A 12,037-nucleotide genomic window follows, 5' to 3' on the forward strand; every position below is an offset into this window, starting at 1 on the left:
CAGATGGCCCTGCCACGCCTTGTCTCACATGCCTGTAATGTGCCATGCCTCAGATGGCCCTGCCACGCCTTGTCTCACATGCCTGGAATGTGCCGTGCTTCAGACGACCCTGCCACGCCTTGTCTCAGAAGCCTGGAATGTGCCATGCTTCAGAGGACCCTGCCACGCCTTGTCTCAGAAGCCTGGAATGTGCCATGCTTCAGACTACCCTGCCACGCCTTGTCTCAGAAGCCTGGAATGTGCCATGCTTCAGACGACCCTGCCACGCCTTGTCTCAGAAGCCTGGAATGTGCCATGCTTCAGACGACCCTGCCACGCCTTGTCTCAGAAGCCTGGAATGTGCCATGCCTCTGATGGCCCTGCCACGCCTTGTCTCACATGCTTGGAATGTGCCATGCCTCAGATGGCCCTGCCACGCCTTGTCTCAGAAGCCTGGACTGTGCCATGCCTCAGATGGCCTGCCACGCCTTGTCTCAGAAGCCTGTAATGTGCTATGCTTCAGACGACCCTGCCACGCCTTGTCTCAGAAGCCTGGAATGTGCCATGCTTCAGACGACCCTGCCACGCCTTGTCTCAGAAGCCTGGAATGTGCCATGCTTCAGACGACCCTGCCACGCCTTGTCTCAGAAGCCTGGAATGTGCCATGCTTCAGACGCCCCTGCCACGCCTTGTCTCAGAAGCCTGTAATGTGCCATGCTTCAGACGCCCCTGCCACGCCTTGTCTCAGAAGCCTGGAATGTGCCATGATTTAGACGACCCTGCCACGCCTTGTCTCAGAAGCCTGGAATGTGCCATGCTTCAGACGACCCTGCCACGCCTTGTCTCAGAAGCCTGTAATGTGCCATGCCTGAGATGGCCCTGCCACGCCTTGTCTCAGAAGCCTGTAATGTGCCATGCTTCAGACGACCCTGCCACGCCTTGTCTCAGAAGCCTGGAATGTGCCATGCTTCAGACGCCCCTGCCACGCTTTGTCTCAGAAGCCTGTAATGTGCCATGCTTCAGACGACCCTGCCACGCCTTGTCTCAGAAGCCTGTAATGTGCCATGCCTCAGATGGCCCTGCCACGCCTTGTCTCACATGCCTGGAATGTGCCATGCCTCAGATGGCCCTGCCACGCCTTGTCTCACATGCCTGGAATGTGCCATGCTTCAGACGACCCTGCCACGCCTTGTCTCAGAAGCCTGGAATGTGCCATGCTTCAGACAACCCTGCCACGCCTTGTCTCAGAAGCCTGGAATGTGCCATGCTGCAGACGACCCTGCCACGCCTTGTCTCAGAAGCCTGGAATGTGCCATGCCTCTGATGGCCCTGCCACGCCTTGTCTCACATGCCTGGAATGTGCCATGCCTTAGATGGCCCTGCCACGCCTTGTCTCAGAAGCCTGGAATGTGCCATGCTTCAGACGACCCTGCCACGCCTTGTCTCAGAAGCCTGGAATGTGCCATGCTTCAGACGCCCCTGCCACACCTTGTCTCAGAAGCCTGTAATGTGCCATGCTTCAGACGACCCTGCCACGCCTTGTCTCAGAAGCCTGTAATGTGCCATGCCTCAGATGGCCCTGCCACGCCTTGTCTCACATGCCTGGAATGTGCCATGCCTCTGATGGACCTGCCATGCCTTGTCTCACATGCTTGGAATGTGCCATGCCTCAGATGGCCCTGCCACGCCTTGTCTCAGAAGCCTGGGCTGTGCCATGCCTCAGATGGCCCTGCCACGCCTTGTCTCAGAAGCCTGTAATGTGCTATGCTTCAAACGACCCTGCCACGCCTTGTCTCAGAAGCCTGGAATGTGCCATGCTTCAGACGACCCTGCCACGCCTTGTCTCAGAAGCCTGGAATGTGCCATGCTTCAGACGACCCTGCCACGCCTTGTCTCAGAAGCCTGTAATGTGCCATGCTTCAGACGCCCCTGCCACGCCTTGTCTCAGAAGCCTGTAATGTGCCATGCTTCAGACGCCCCTGCCACGCCTTGTCTCAGAAGCCTGGAATGTGCCATGCTTTAGACGACCCTGCCACGCCTTGTCTCAGAAGCCTGGAATGTGCCATGCTTCAGACGACCCTGCCACGCCTTGTCTCAGAAGCCTGTAATGCGCCATGCCTCAGATGGCCCTGCCACGCCTTGTCTCAGAAGCCTGTAATGTGCCATGCTTCAGACGACCCTGCCACGCCTTGTCTCAGAAGCCTGGAATGTGCCATGCTTCAGACGCCCCTGCCACGCCTTGTCTCAGAAGCCTGTAATGTGCCATGCTTCAGACGACCCTGCCACGCCTTGTCTCAGAAGCCTGTAATGTGCCATGCCTCAGATGGCCCTGCCACGCCTTGTCTCACATGCCTGGAATGTGCCATGCCTCAGATGGCCCTGCCACGCCTTGTCTCACATGCCTGGAATGTGCCATGCTTCAGACGACCCTGCCACGCCTTGTCTCAGAAGCCTGGAATGTGCTATGCTTCAGACAACCCTGCCACGCCTTGTCTCAGAAGCCTGGAATGTGCCATGCTTCAGACAACCCTGCCACGCCTTGTCTCAGAAGCCTGGAATGTGCCATGCCTCTGATGGCCCTGCCACGCCTTGTCTCACATGCCTGGAATGTGCCATGCCTCAGATGGCCCTGCCACGCCTTGTTTAAGAAGCCTGGAATGTGCCATGCTTCAGACGACCCTGCCACGCCTTGTCTCAGAAGCCTGGAATGTGCCATGCTTCAGACGCCCCTGCCACACCTTGTCTCAGAAGCCTGTAATGTGCCATGCTTCAGACGACCCTGCCACGCCTTGTCTCAGAAGCCTGTAATGTCCCATGCCTCAGATGTCCCTGCCATGCCTTGTCTCACATGCCTGGAATGTGCCATGCCTCAGATGGCCCTGCCACGCCTTATCTCACATGCCTGGAATGTGCCATGCTTCAGACGACCCTGCCACACCTTGTCTCAGAAGCCTGGAATGTGCCATGCTTCAGACAACCCTGCCACGCCTTGTCTCAGAAGCCTGGAATGTGCCATGCTTCAGACGACCCTGCCACGCCTTGTCTCAGAAGCCTGGAATGTGCCATGCCTCTGATGGCCCTGCCACGCCTTGTCTCACATGCCTGGAATGTGCCATGCCTCAGATGGCCCTGCCACGCCTTGTCTCAGAAGCCTGGAATGTGCCATGCTTCAGACGCCCCTGCCACGCCTTGTCTCAGAAGCCTGTAATGTGCCATGCTTCAGACGCCCCTGCCACGCCTTGTCTCAGAAGCCTGTAATGTGCCATGCCTCAGATGGCCCTGCCACGCCTTGTCTCACATGCCTGGAATGTGCCATGCCTCAGATGGCCCTGCCACGCCTTGTCTCACATGCCTGGAATGTGCCATGCTTCAGACGACCCTGCCACGCCTTGTCTCAGAAGCCTGGAATGTGCTATGCTTCAGACAACCCTGCCACGCCTTGTCTCAGAAGCCTGGAATGTGCCATGCTTCAGACAACCCTGCCACGCCTTGTCTCAGAAGCCTGGAATGTGCCATGCCTCTGATGGCCCTGCCACGCCTTGTCTCACATGCCTGGAATGTGCCATGCCTCAGATGGCCCTGCCACGCCTTGTTTAAGAAGCCTGGAATGTGCCATGCTTCAGACGACCCTGCCACGCCTTGTCTCAGAAGCCTGGAATGTGCCATGCTTCAGACGCCCCTGCCACACCTTGTCTCAGAAGCCTGTAATGTGCCATGCTTCAGACGACCCTGCCACGCCTTGTCTCAGAAGCCTGTAATGTCCCATGCCTCAGATGTCCCTGCCATGCCTTGTCTCACATGCCTGGAATGTGCCATGCCTCAGATGGCCCTGCCACGCCTTATCTCACATGCCTGGAATGTGCCATGCTTCAGACGACCCTGCCACGCCTTGTCTCAGAAGCCTGGAATGTGCCATGCTTCAGACAACCCTGCCACGCCTTGTCTCAGAAGCCTGGAATGTGCCATGCTTCAGACGACCCTGCCACGCCTTGTCTCAGAAGCCTGGAATGTGCCATGCCTCTGATGGCCCTGCCACGCCTTGTCTCACATGCCTGGAATGTGCCATGCCTCAGATGGCCCTGCCACGCCTTGTCTCAGAAGCCTGGAATGTGCCATGCCTCAGATGGCCCTGCCACGCCATGTCTCAGAAGCCTGTAATGTGCCATGCTTCAGACGACCCTGCCACGCCTTGTCTCAGAAGCCTGTAATGTGCCATGCCTCAGATGGCCCAGCCACGCCTTGTCTCAGAAGCCTGTAATGTGCCATGCTTCAGACGACCCTGCCACGCCTTGTCTCAGAAGCCTGTAATGTGCCATGCCTCAGATGGCCCTGCCACGCCTTTTCTCACATGCCTGGAATGTGCCATGCCTCAGATGGCCCTGCCACGCCTTGTCTCACATGCCTGGAATGTGCCGTGCTTCAGACGACCCTGCCACGCCTTGTCTCAGAAGCCTGGAATGTGCCATGCTTCAGACGACCCTGCCACGCCTTGTCTCAGAAGCCTGGAATGTGCCATGCTTCAGACGACCCTGCCACGCCTTGTCTCAGAAGCCTGGAATGTGCCATGCTTCAGACGACCCTGCCACGCCTTGTCTCAGAAGCCTGGAATGTGCCATGCCTCTGATGGCCCTGCCACGCCTTGTCTCACATGCCTGGAATGTGCCATGCCTCAGATGGCCCTGCCACGCCTTGTCTCAGAAGCCTGGAATGTGCCATGCCTCAGATGGCCCTGCCACGCCTTGTCTCAGAAGCTTGTAATGTGCCATGCTTCAGACAACCCTGCCATGCCTTGTCTCAGAAGCCTGGAATGTGCCATGCTTCAGACGACCCTGCCACGCCTTGTCTCAGAAGCCTGGAATGTGCCATGATTCAGACGCCCCTGCCACGCCTTGTCTCAGAAGCCTGGAATGTGCCATGCTTCAGACGACCCTGCCACGCCTTGTCTCAGAAGCCTGTAATGTGCCATGCTTCAGACGACCCTGCCACGCCTTGTCTCAGAAGCCTGTAATGTGCCATGCCTCAGATGGCCCTGCCACGCCTTGTCTCACATGCCTGTAATGTGCCATGCCTCAGATGGCCCTGCCACGCCTTGTCTCACATGCCTGGAATGTGCCGTGCTTCAGACGACCCTGCCACGCCTTGTCTCAGAAGCCTGGAATGTGCCATGCTTCAGAGGACCCTGCCACGCCTTGTCTCAGAAGCCTGGAATGTGCCATGCTTCAGACTACCCTGCCACGCCTTGTCTCAGAAGCCTGGAATGTGCCATGCTTCAGACGACCCTGCCACGCCTTGTCTCAGAAGCCTGGAATGTGCCATGCTTCAGACGACCCTGCCACGCCTTGTCTCAGAAGCCTGGAATGTGCCATGCCTCTGATGGCCCTGCCACGCCTTGTCTCACATGCTTGGAATGTGCCATGCCTCAGATGGCCCTGCCACGCCTTGTCTCAGAAGCCTGGACTGTGCCATGCCTCAGATGGCCTGCCACGCCTTGTCTCAGAAGCCTGTAATGTGCTATGCTTCAGACGACCCTGCCACGCCTTGTCTCAGAAGCCTGGAATGTGCCATGCTTCAGACGACCCTGCCACGCCTTGTCTCAGAAGCCTGGAATGTGCCATGCTTCAGACGACCCTGCCACGCCTTGTCTCAGAAGCCTGGAATGTGCCATGCTTCAGACGCCCCTGCCACGCCTTGTCTCAGAAGCCTGTAATGTGCCATGCTTCAGACGCCCCTGCCACGCCTTGTCTCAGAAGCCTGGAATGTGCCATGATTTAGACGACCCTGCCACGCCTTGTCTCAGAAGCCTGGAATGTGCCATGCTTCAGACGACCCTGCCACGCCTTGTCTCAGAAGCCTGTAATGTGCCATGCCTGAGATGGCCCTGCCACGCCTTGTCTCAGAAGCCTGTAATGTGCCATGCTTCAGACGACCCTGCCACGCCTTGTCTCAGAAGCCTGTAATGTGCCATGCTTCAGACGCCCCTGCCACGCTTTGTCTCAGAAGCCTGTAATGTGCCATGCTTCAGACGACCCTGCCACGCCTTGTCTCAGAAGCCTGTAATGTGCCATGCCTCAGATGGCCCTGCCACGCCTTGTCTCACATGCCTGGAATGTGCCATGCCTCAGATGGCCCTGCCACGCCTTGTCTCACATGCCTGGAATGTGCCATGCTTCAGACGACCCTGCCACGCCTTGTCTCAGAAGCCTGGAATGTGCCATGCTTCAGACAACCCTGCCACGCCTTGTCTCAGAAGCCTGGAATGTGCCATGCTGCAGACGACCCTGCCACGCCTTGTCTCAGAAGCCTGGAATGTGCCATGCCTCTGATGGCCCTGCCACGCCTTGTCTCACATGCCTGGAATGTGCCATGCCTTAGATGGCCCTGCCACGCCTTGTCTCAGAAGCCTGGAATGTGCCATGCTTCAGACGACCCTGCCACGCCTTGTCTCAGAAGCCTGGAATGTGCCATGCTTCAGACGCCCCTGCCACACCTTGTCTCAGAAGCCTGTAATGTGCCATGCTTCAGACGACCCTGCCACGCCTTGTCTCAGAAGCCTGTAATGTGCCATGCCTCAGATGGCCCTGCCACGCCTTGTCTCACATGCCTGGAATGTGCCATGCCTCTGATGGACCTGCCATGCCTTGTCTCACATGCTTGGAATGTGCCATGCCTCAGATGGCCCTGCCACGCCTTGTCTCAGAAGCCTGGGCTGTGCCATGCCTCAGATGGCCCTGCCACGCCTTGTCTCAGAAGCCTGTAATGTGCTATGCTTCAAACGACCCTGCCACGCCTTGTCTCAGAAGCCTGGAATGTGCCATGCTTCAGACGACCCTGCCACGCCTTGTCTCAGAAGCCTGGAATGTGCCATGCTTCAGACGACCCTGCCACGCCTTGTCTCAGAAGCCTGTAATGTGCCATGCTTCAGACGCCCCTGCCACGCCTTGTCTCAGAAGCCTGTAATGTGCCATGCTTCAGACGCCCCTGCCACGCCTTGTCTCAGAAGCCTGGAATGTGCCATGCTTTAGACGACCCTGCCACGCCTTGTCTCAGAAGCCTGGAATGTGCCATGCTTCAGACGACCCTGCCACGCCTTGTCTCAGAAGCCTGTAATGCGCCATGCCTCAGATGGCCCTGCCACGCCTTGTCTCAGAAGCCTGTAATGTGCCATGCTTCAGACGACCCTGCCACGCCTTGTCTCAGAAGCCTGGAATGTGCCATGCTTCAGACGCCCCTGCCACGCCTTGTCTCAGAAGCCTGTAATGTGCCATGCTTCAGACGACCCTGCCACGCCTTGTCTCAGAAGCCTGTAATGTGCCATGCCTCAGATGGCCCTGCCACGCCTTGTCTCACATGCCTGGAATGTGCCATGCCTCAGATGGCCCTGCCACGCCTTGTCTCACATGCCTGGAATGTGCCATGCTTCAGACGACCCTGCCACGCCTTGTCTCAGAAGCCTGGAATGTGCTATGCTTCAGACAACCCTGCCACGCCTTGTCTCAGAAGCCTGGAATGTGCCATGCTTCAGACAACCCTGCCACGCCTTGTCTCAGAAGCCTGGAATGTGCCATGCCTCTGATGGCCCTGCCACGCCTTGTCTCACATGCCTGGAATGTGCCATGCCTCAGATGGCCCTGCCACGCCTTGTTTAAGAAGCCTGGAATGTGCCATGCTTCAGACGACCCTGCCACGCCTTGTCTCAGAAGCCTGGAATGTGCCATGCTTCAGACGCCCCTGCCACACCTTGTCTCAGAAGCCTGTAATGTGCCATGCTTCAGACGACCCTGCCACGCCTTGTCTCAGAAGCCTGTAATGTCCCATGCCTCAGATGTCCCTGCCATGCCTTGTCTCACATGCCTGGAATGTGCCATGCCTCAGATGGCCCTGCCACGCCTTATCTCACATGCCTGGAATGTGCCATGCTTCAGACGACCCTGCCACACCTTGTCTCAGAAGCCTGGAATGTGCCATGCTTCAGACAACCCTGCCACGCCTTGTCTCAGAAGCCTGGAATGTGCCATGCTTCAGACGACCCTGCCACGCCTTGTCTCAGAAGCCTGGAATGTGCCATGCCTCTGATGGCCCTGCCACGCCTTGTCTCACATGCCTGGAATGTGCCATGCCTCAGATGGCCCTGCCACGCCTTGTCTCAGAAGCCTGGAATGTGCCATGCCTCAGATGGCCCTGCCACGCCATGTCTCAGAAGCCTGTAATGTGCCATGCTTCAGACGACCCTGCCACGCCTTGTCTCAGAAGCCTGTAATGTGCCATGCCTCAGATGGCCCAGCCACGCCTTGTCTCAGAAGCCTGTAATGTGCCATGCTTCAGACGACCCTGCCACGCCTTGTCTCAGAAGCCTGTAATGTGCCATGCCTCAGATGGCCCTGCCACGCCTTTTCTCACATGCCTGGAATGTGCCATGCCTCAGATGGCCCTGCCACGCCTTGTCTCACATGCCTGGAATGTGCCGTGCTTCAGACGACCCTGCCACGCCTTGTCTCAGAAGCCTGGAATGTGCCATGCTTCAGACGACCCTGCCACGCCTTGTCTCAGAAGCCTGGAATGTGCCATGCTTCAGACGACCCTGCCACGCCTTGTCTCAGAAGCCTGGAATGTGCCATGCTTCAGACGACCCTGCCACGCCTTGTCTCAGAAGCCTGGAATGTGCCATGCCTCTGATGGCCCTGCCACGCCTTGTCTCACATGCCTGGAATGTGCCATGCCTCAGATGGCCCTGCCACGCCTTGTCTCAGAAGCCTGGAATGTGCCATGCCTCAGATGGCCCTGCCACGCCTTGTCTCAGAAGCTTGTAATGTGCCATGCTTCAGACAACCCTGCCATGCCTTGTCTCAGAAGCCTGGAATGTGCCATGCTTCAGACGACCCTGCCACGCCTTGTCTCAGAAGCCTGGAATGTGCCATGATTCAGACGACCCTGCCACGCCTTGTCTCAGAAGCCTGGAATGTGCCATGCTTCAGACGACCCTGCCACGCCTTGTCTCAGAAGCCTGTAATGTGCCATGCTTCAGACGACCCTGCCACGCCTTGTCTCAGAAGCCTGTAATGTGCCATGCCTCAGATGGCCCTGCCACGCCTTGTCTCACATGCCTGTAATGTGCCATGCCTCAGATGGCCCTGCCACGCCTTGTCTCACATGCCTGGAATGTGCCGTGCTTCAGACGACCCTGCCACGCCTTGTCTCAGAAGCCTGGAATGTGCCATGCTTCAGAGGACCCTGCCACGCCTTGTCTCAGAAGCCTGGAATGTGCCATGCTTCAGACTACCCTGCCACGCCTTGTCTCAGAAGCCTGGAATGTGCCATGCTTCAGACGACCCTGCCACGCCTTGTCTCAGAAGCCTGGAATGTGCCATGCTTCAGACGACCCTGCCACGCCTTGTCTCAGAAGCCTGGAATGTGCCATGCCTCTGATGGCCCTGCCACGCCTTGTCTCACATGCTTGGAATGTGCCATGCCTCAGATGGCCCTGCCACGCCTTGTCTCAGAAGCCTGGACTGTGCCATGCCTCAGATGGCCTGCCACGCCTTGTCTCAGAAGCCTGTAATGTGCTATGCTTCAGACGACCCTGCCATGCCTTGTCTCAGAAGCCTGGAATGTGCCATGCTTCAGACGACCCTGCCACGCCTTGTCTCAGAAGCCTGGAATGTGCCATGCTTCAGACGACCCTGCCACGCCTTGTCTCAGAAGCCTGGAATGTGCCATGCTTCAGACGCCCCTGCCACGCCTTGTCTCAGAAGCCTGTAATGTGCCATGCTTCAGACGCCCCTGCCACGCCTTGTCTCAGAAGCCTGGAATGTGCCATGATTTAGACGACCCTGCCACGCCTTGTCTCAGAAGCCTGGAATGTGCCATGCTTCAGACGACCCTGCCACGCCTTGTCTCAGAAGCCTGTAATGTGCCATGCCTGAGACGGCCCTGCCACGCCTTGTCTCAGAAGCCTGTAATGTGCCATGCTTCAGACGACCCTGCCACGCCTTGTCTCAGAAGCCTGTAATGTGCCATGCTTCAGACGCCCCTGCCACGCTTTGTCTCAGAAGCCTGTAATGTGCCATGCTTCAGACGACCCTGCCACGCCTTGTCTCAGAAGCCTGTAATGTGCCATGCCTCAGATGGCCCTGCCACGCCTTGTCTCACATGCCTGGAATGTGCCATGCCTCAGATGGCCCTGCCACGCCTTGTCTCACATGCCTGGAATGTGCCATGCTTCAGACGACCCTGCCACGCCTTGTCTCAGAAGCCTGGAATGTGCCATGCTTCAGACAACCCTGCCACGCCTTGTCTCAGAAGCCTGGAATGTGCCATGCTTCAGACGACCCTGCCACGCCTTGTCTCAGAAGCCTGGAATGTGCCATGCCTCTGATGGCCCTGCCACGCCTTGTCTCACATGCCTGGAATGTGCCATGCCTTAGATGGCCCTGCCACGCCTTGTCTCAGAAGCCTGGAATGTGCCATGCTTCAGACGACCCTGCCACGCCTTGTCTCAGAAGCCTGGAATGTGCCATGCTTCAGACGCCCCTGCCACACCTTGTCTCAGAAGCCTGTAATGTGCCATGCTTCAGAAGACCCTGCCACGCCTTGTCTCAGAAGCCTGTAATGTGCCATGCCTCAGATGGCCCTGCCACGCCTTGTCTCACATGCCTGGAATGTGCCATGCCTCAGATGGCCCTGCCACACCTTGTCTCACATGCCTGGAATGTGCCATGCTTCAGACGACCCTGCCACGCCTTGTCTCAGAAGCCTGGAATGTGCCATGCTTCAGACAACCCTGCCACGCCTTGTCTCAGAAGCCTGGAATGTGCCATGCTTCAGACGACCCTGCCACGCCTTGTCTCAGAAGCCTGGAATGTGCCATGCCTCTGATGGCCCTGCCACGCCTTGTCTCACATGCCTGGAATGTGCCATGCCTCAGATGGCCCTGCCACGCCTTGTCTCAGAAGCCTGGAATGTGCCATGCCTCAGATGGCCCTGCCACGCCATGTCTCAGAAGCCTGTAATGTGCCATGCTTCAGACGACCCTGCCACACCTTGTCTCAGAAGCCTGTAATGTGCCATGCCTCAGATGGCCCTGCCACGCCTTGTCTCAGAAGCCTGTAATGTGCCATGCTTCAGACGACCCTGCCACGCCTTGTCTCAGAAGCCTGTAATGTGCCATGCCTCTGATGGCCCTGCCACGCCTTTTCTCACATGCCTGGAATGTGCCATGCCTCAGATGGCCCTGCCACGCCTTGTCTCACATGCCTGGAATGTGCGGTGCTTCAGACGACCCTGCCACGCCTTGTCTCAGAAGCCTGAAATGTGCCATGCTTCAGACGACCCTGCCACGCCTTGTCTCAGAAGCCTGGAATGTGCCATGCTTCAGACGACCCTGCCACGCCTTGTCTCAGAAGCCTGGAATGTGCCATGCTTCAGACGACCCTGCCACGCCTTGTCTCAGAAGCCTGGAATGTGCCATGCCTCTGATGGCCCTGCCACGCCTTGTCTCACATGCCTGGAATGTGCCATGCCTCAGATGGCCCTGCCACGCCTTGTCTCAGAAGCCTGGAATGTGCCATGCCTCAGATGGCCCTGCCACGCCTTGTCTCAGAAGCTTGTAATGTGCCATGCTTCAGACGACCCTGCCACGCCTTGTCTCAGAAGCCTGGAATATGCCATGCTTCAGACGACCCTGCCACGCCTTGTCTCAGAAGCCTGGAATGTGCCATGATTCAGACGACCCTGCCACGCCTTGTCTCAGAAGCCTGGAATGTGCCATGCTTCAGACGACCCTGCCACGCCTTGTCTCAGAAGCCTGGAATGTGCCATGCCTCAGATGGCCCTGCCACGCCTTGTCTCAGACGCCTGGAATGTGCCATGCCTCAGACGACCCTGCCACGCCTTGTCTCAGAAGCCTGGAATGGGCCATGCTTCAGACGAACCTGCCACGCCTTGTCTCAGAAGCCTGGAATGTGCCATGCCTCTGATGGCCCTGCCACGCCTTGTCTCACATGCCTGGAATGTGCCATGCCTCAGATGGCCCTGCCACGCCTTGTCTCAGAAGCCTGGAATG

This window comes from Lissotriton vulgaris, unplaced genomic scaffold, assembly GCF_964263255.1.
Source record: "Lissotriton vulgaris unplaced genomic scaffold, aLisVul1.2 SCAFFOLD_1050, whole genome shotgun sequence".
NCBI classification, from domain to species: domain Eukaryota; kingdom Metazoa; phylum Chordata; class Amphibia; order Caudata; family Salamandridae; genus Lissotriton; species Lissotriton vulgaris.